At 31.9% G+C, this 5655-nt stretch overlaps 1 pseudogene; it reads left to right on the top strand.

The window, feature by feature from the left end:
* Nucleotides 1-4294: 4294 nt before the first annotated feature.
* On the top strand, nucleotides 4295-5398 carry LOC133806526 (psbP domain-containing protein 3, chloroplastic-like; annotated as a pseudogene).
* Nucleotides 5399-5655: the final 257 nt, after the last annotated feature.

The following is a 5655-nucleotide window of genomic DNA, read 5'->3' as shown; positions in this document are numbered from 1 at the left end:
ATCTTACAAAAACACATAGTAAAGAAAAAAATCAAAGTTATTATTGATTTGTTTAAAATGCGTTGGTTTTTTATATTGTGGGAGGTCAACAGTGGCGGAACGGGTTTGGTCCACATCAATGATGGTCCACATCAATGACAAACAAAAACAGAGAAAAAAGAAAGGATAAGACTATTTAATAATAAATATGGATGAGCCTTGTAATTGTAAAGGTGGATGTTATTGGTATAAACACCAAATATACTTTTATAATAATAATAATAATAGTAAACTAGAATAAACATCATACCACCAAAGGCACAACACAAGCAATACCAAGATTCCGACGTCACCACAGGCATCGGCACTGGATCAGTCTGGCTTTTGTAACCAATGACTCTCAAAATAGTGACGTACAAGAACAAAAGTGTGGCCACAACACAAAACAATGATATCCCTGTGAACGAACCATTGATCAAGCTCTTCAATGTCGAACAACGGCACTGGTGACACATCTTTGGTTGGGTCAATTCAACTATGGGTTGTGATGACAATGTATAGGTACTGGTGAGGGGTTTCATGGATAAAATACCGTAAAAATATAAAAATTGAATAAAAAAAAGTAAAAATGAAAGGTCCGTATGGTAAAATTTTTGTTTTTAAATTTTTTAAACACAAAAATAGAAATATAATTTTATTTTTATTTCTTTATTTTAAAAAAATAAAAATATGTTTAGTAACTATTTTTGTTTTTTGTTTTTAAAAACAAGAAATAATAAACGCCTTTAATAATTTTTATTTTTATTTTTTGTTTAACAATATAAGGTGTTAATTTGAAGAAGAGAATAAAAAAAAATTGAAAAATTGAAAACTGTTTAAAAAAAAATTTAAAAGTGAAAAAATTCTATTTTTAAAATTTAATAAAATTTAAAAAAATAATAAATAAAAATAGAATTACCAAACACATTTTATGTTCAATTTTCAAATTTTTAATTAATTAAATAAAAAATTATTTTTTTAAGTATTACCAAACAACACCGAAATTTTTTTTAGTAGTTGACGTAAATTTCCCTTATTGTTTTGCTTGCTATTTTTCTTGGTTTTGGGCCCTAATTTTTGCTCTTTTTTTATTTCTTTTTTCAGACTTGCCACAATGCTCTATAATTCCTTAAAAAATATGTTAAATTAAATCAAAACTATATATTTTCAACATAAAAATTAATCTTATTATTTCATGAAAATATTAATTAAAATTTAATTAATTTTAAATGTTTAAGATAATAAACATGTATTTTGAGCATTTATCATAAGACTTTTGACCACTAAAGTCAACATGAACACTTTTCATAAGTGCGATTGTGGATCTTAGAACACTACTTGTGGCGATCTGTTGATTAGGTCCAAATACCCTATAATTAGCCAATGTTTCCATAACCTACTACATTGAGTGAGATCGATGATGATCGACAATGATTGGACCATTTTAACCACTTAATTCAACATAAACACTCTTTATTAGTATGATTGTTTATCTGGGAACACTATGGGTGGAAATCCGACCGTTCTTTATATCCAAAATACTTTATAATTAGTTAAGGTTGCTATTAACTACTAAATTGGGGTGTGATCAACATTGATCAATATCGATCGGAGCCTTTTGACCACTAAAGTCAATGGGAATACTCCTTATAAGTGTGATTGTTGATATTAGAATGTTGCAAGTGTTAGTCTAAAAGTTAATTAGGTCCAAAAAATATCATAATTAGCTAAAGTTGTCATTAACTACTACATTCGAGTGAGATCGGTGCCGTTCGACACCGATCTCGGGGCCTTTTAACCACTAATGTCAACAAGAACACTTTTTACAAATTTGATTGTTGATCTTAGAACACCGCGAGTGGTAATCTGATCTTTGATTAGGTCCAAAATACTCCATAATAAGTTAAGATCACCATAAACTATTATATCAGGTGTTATCCCAAAAATTGGCATATCTGATGTGGCATTATACTTTAGACATATGGAAATTATAATTTAGACATAAAGCAATTATGCTTTGGACATATGGCGTTAGGCCAGATAGGCTGGTCGGCGTATAAACACAAAATATATAATAGTTGCTGCTTGGCAGGTATACCAGCAAGACCAGCTAGTCGGTATAACGGACAGATAAACCTGGTTAGTGAGAGAAGGTTACACTCTCTATTAGCACTCTGCAAGAATCGCCCAACCTCCCTCCAAGAGCGCCTAACAGCCCTGAAAACTCGGTCAAGCCTCCTAACAAATAGGAGTGTAACTACCAGCGAGAATAATGGGATATTTCCACCATCAGTTACGCCGTGTGTCGCCCTTGGACCAACATAAGATTATAAATACAAACCCTCCACTACAGGGGAGGGGGTTCACGAACTTGCCTACCGACCAATATTTAGAAACATATCAGATAACCAATTTTCATACCTAGCAGCGATTCTGCCTTATTGTGTTGTCCTTTACACATAGAAACTCACTTGTAATCCCATCTGTTCTTGTGTGAACCTTTAAGATAAATACAAATCTAAGAGGAAGTATGTCATTATCAATCCTTGGAGTTGAACATCTATAAATTTCAGTGTTCTTTATTATTTATTGCCCATCATTACTAGGTTCTTGACTCATTTATTGTTCATTGATTGTTCTACTGAAAGCTCTCGAATTAATTATTTTGACTCTGCGTTAGTTGGCTAAAAAATCAGTCAACATCAGAGGTGAGATTCGCACATTGGAGCCTTTTTTTTTACCTAAATAACAAAAATATATTAATGTAGATTAAATTAAATTTATTTTAAATGCATCACTTCGATTCTCATATTAAAACTTAAAATTAAATCATAAATAATAAAAATTTTAAAAATAAGCATTTTTTATAATCTTTTTAATATTTAAAAAATTTCTAATCACATTATAAAACCTATTAGGGCACAACTGTCCATATAAGTAAGTCAAATATTTTTTATAAAATTATTTATGTGTTGTTGATTTATAATGTTTGAGATATGAGTTTAATTTAGCATAACAAAAATTATAAATGATTATTTTTTTTTATAAATTTGTAAAATTAAATATCTACAAATTTAAAACTATGTAAACTAGTAATTAAATTTTTTAATGCTTATATATGTATATAATTTAATATAATATTTTTCTATTTATTTCTAAACAATCCCATTGTATGTAATTATGTTTTATTTTAAACTATTCCAAATTTATAACTTAAACTAAAATATAAATTAATTAAAAAAAATGTCTAAAGATTGAATTGCAAAAAACAAATGCTTTAACAAACTAAAACATTGAGAGCTTCATGTATGAGAAAACGGCAAAGAATTAAACTAAGAGCACCAATAATGCATGCATTGATCATTAAAAATTGACAAATGTAAATAATTCTACAATAGTTTGCATTTCTTGAGCATGAGCCTTCCTTGCAAATATTTTTGCAATACAATTATCAAGAAAAAATTCATGAAAAATAATTTGAAAGAAGCTCAATTTTGTAGAAAGTAATTAAATCTACAAAAATGTCCCATATGCCTGTGACACCATCCTTTTTTTTTATTATTATTATTATTATTATTTGTTATCCAAAAAACAGGCATGGATGACATGACAGACATTTGGTACACGTGGCTGACATTTGGCAGAAGTCTTGCTCGACCATCGACCAGAAAGATTTCTACGGCGCAACACTCAATTGTTAAATACGACTAGCCACTACAACAATTTTTCTCAAATATTACATTAAAATATAGCATAATTTTAGAAGTGCTATTGATAGGGAGACTTGGAGAAAAAAAGTCCCGGGAAAAAAAAAACTTAGGCGGCAAACACTTTTTGCCGCCTGAAATTGACAAAAGAGAACAGAAAAAAAAAACTTATCCCTAATCTTTCAGTGCCTCTCTCTCGCTCTCTCTCTACCAGCGTGCCTCTCTCTCGCTCAAATCCCTAATCTCTACCAGAAATCTCTACCAGTCTTTCTCTCATTGCATTCAGTCTCAAATCCCTAATCCCTAATCTCTCAGTGCATTCAGTCTTTCTCTCATTCGCTCTCCCTTGCTCTTTCTCTCATTCGCTCTCTCACATTCTCTCGGCTTTCTAACCCTCGCGCCGTTGAACCACACCACAACCACACCTTGCTGAAGCCTCCCTCACGCCGGTACTCACGTAACTGAAGCATTTGTGAGAAATGGGCTTCTTTCTTTCTATCTCTAATTATTATTAACTTAACTGTTTTTTTTTTCTTCTTGGAAGTTTCCAAAATAGGAGGAAAATTTTGGTTGGCATGACCATGAGTTTTGCTGGGTTTTCGTGTAATCCAATTTTGTCCAATGCATTTGCAGAGACCGGTATCATTGCCTTCCCTTCTTCAAAGTTACCATTTTTAGTTCTTATTCTAAAGTGGGTATTGGGTTATTCTTACAGAAGTGGCAGAGGGTTTTCGTATCTACACTGATGGTGTAAACAAGTTCAAGATATCTGTACCGAAAGGTGAGCTGAAAATGGCTGCTTTTTCAGTTCAGCTTGTGTTGTGTATAATTTCAATTATTTGCTTTTTGTAGGGTGGTCATTGGCTGCAGGTGAGCCTGATGGGTTCAAATCCGTCACTGCTTTCTACCCAGAAGGGAACACTAGCTCCAACGGTATGAATTGTAGTTTTCTTCCTTCATCAACTGATTGATCTCTATGTGTTTGATAAAATGCCTCAATGGGGTTTGGTTTGGTTTCATTTTTCACCACTACCAGTGAGCGTTGTGATTACGGGGCTTGGTCCGGATTTCACCAAGATAGAATCATTCGGCAAAGTTGATGAGTTGCTGAGACTCTGGTGGGCATCCTCAAATTCTGCCAAGTAGTTACATTTTATTATTATTATTATTTATTTTCCTTTCTTAAACTCAATTCGTAATCTTTACGAACAGGTGAGTGGATTGGACAGGAGCTGGCAAAGACCACCAGGTGTGGAAGCCAAACTTATCAACAGTAAATCTTCCAATGGTAAGACTTTATATAATCCAGCATTCTAGTCCTGGTTTTAGCAAACTCTGGTATGGACTATGTGGTATAATTTGAACTGAATCATGTCAGGTTTCTACTACACCGAGTACACCCTGCAAAAACTAGGGGAGACTCACAGATACTTGTTCTCAGCGCTTGGAATGGCATCCAATGGTTGGATCAATAGGCTATACACCATCACTGGACAGGTATTTATAAATGCTCAAGATTTTGTGTTAATTAGGTGGGGTTCGGGTGGGGAAAGGGTGCGTGTATGTCCGTGTGTCAATAAAGAAAATTTTGCTATTATTTGTTCTAAAGTGCATTTTAGTTTTTATATGTGTTAAAAGAACCATATTTTTGATTGTGTTTTCTAAAGTACTAAAGTACCATTAACTTGATTTAAAATGTATGTTAAAGTGATATTTGATTTATTTTTAATCATTATGTAACAAATTTTCATTACATGACTGGTTATGTTTTATTATTTGACATAATTTTATGTTTTCTTGCATATTGGTTATTTATATTTTCTGTTCTATAATATGTTTGTTTTTTTTTTTTGCTAGAACTTTTATAAATAAACCTTATATTTTCACATTATGGTTGTGTCAAGATCCTTTAAGTGGGCTTTAATTTGTT

This window comes from Humulus lupulus, chromosome X, assembly GCF_963169125.1.
Source record: "Humulus lupulus chromosome X, drHumLupu1.1, whole genome shotgun sequence".
In the NCBI taxonomy this organism is placed as follows: domain Eukaryota; kingdom Viridiplantae; phylum Streptophyta; class Magnoliopsida; order Rosales; family Cannabaceae; genus Humulus; species Humulus lupulus.
The sequence above is the reverse complement of the archived record's forward strand: the minus strand, read 5'-3'. Positions and strand labels throughout refer to the sequence as shown.